The 642-nt window shown below is 37.2% G+C and overlaps 1 protein-coding gene across 1 annotated transcript in view; it reads left to right on the top strand.

Annotated features, from left to right (window-relative positions):
- Positions 1 to 642, top strand: part of LOC105819024 (contactin-6-like) — a 167,612-nt gene that overhangs the window by 133,569 nt on the left and 33,401 nt on the right. The gene's annotated exons all lie outside the window — the stretch shown is intronic.

The following is a 642-nucleotide window of genomic DNA, read 5'->3' as shown; positions in this document are numbered from 1 at the left end:
CAGGTGAAGGTGACAGCACCAGCAGAAACAGCGGTGGGTGTCAGCAAAGGCTGCAGGGGAAGGGGGGACTCCAAAAGCCAGTCAGCACCAGGATCCAAGGTGGAGGGGCCAGCTTGCCCATCTGCCCCTAGAGGCTGGCCCTGTGGCATTTGCAGAAATATTAACTCTTCAGCCTGGGCACCGGGATGGGAACTATTAGTGCTCAGGCAATAGATGTTGCCAGCAAATTATTACAAAATTAAAACATGCACATGGACATTGCTATAAAGCATATCATATAGTTATTCAATTTATTCAAAGAGTTTAAATCCATGATTTTGAAAGTTTCTGCAATGTCACAAAACTAAATCTACAGGCTTAGAAATGGAAATCAAACTTAAAAGTTATTTCATTTAATGGATAAAATCACTATTTTTATATGAAACTTCAGGAGAACCAATTATTAATGAATTTTTTCTTGGAAGATGCACCAATAGAATGTATAAACAGGCATTTTGAATTATATACAAATAGTGAAGTCACTTTCAGTTTCTCATACAACCTTCGCAAGTTACAGCTTATGTCAGAGAAAACAATAGGATTCTATTGTATATGTTTACATTTAAAATTAAATTCAGATTTACACAAAAACAGATTTGTGTG

This window comes from Propithecus coquereli, unplaced genomic scaffold, assembly GCF_000956105.1.
Source record: "Propithecus coquereli isolate 6110/MARCELLA unplaced genomic scaffold, Pcoq_1.0 Scaffold463, whole genome shotgun sequence".
NCBI lineage: Eukaryota > Metazoa > Chordata > Mammalia > Primates > Indriidae > Propithecus > Propithecus coquereli.
Note: the sequence above shows the minus strand (reverse complement) of the source record. Positions and strands in the feature narration are given on the sequence as shown.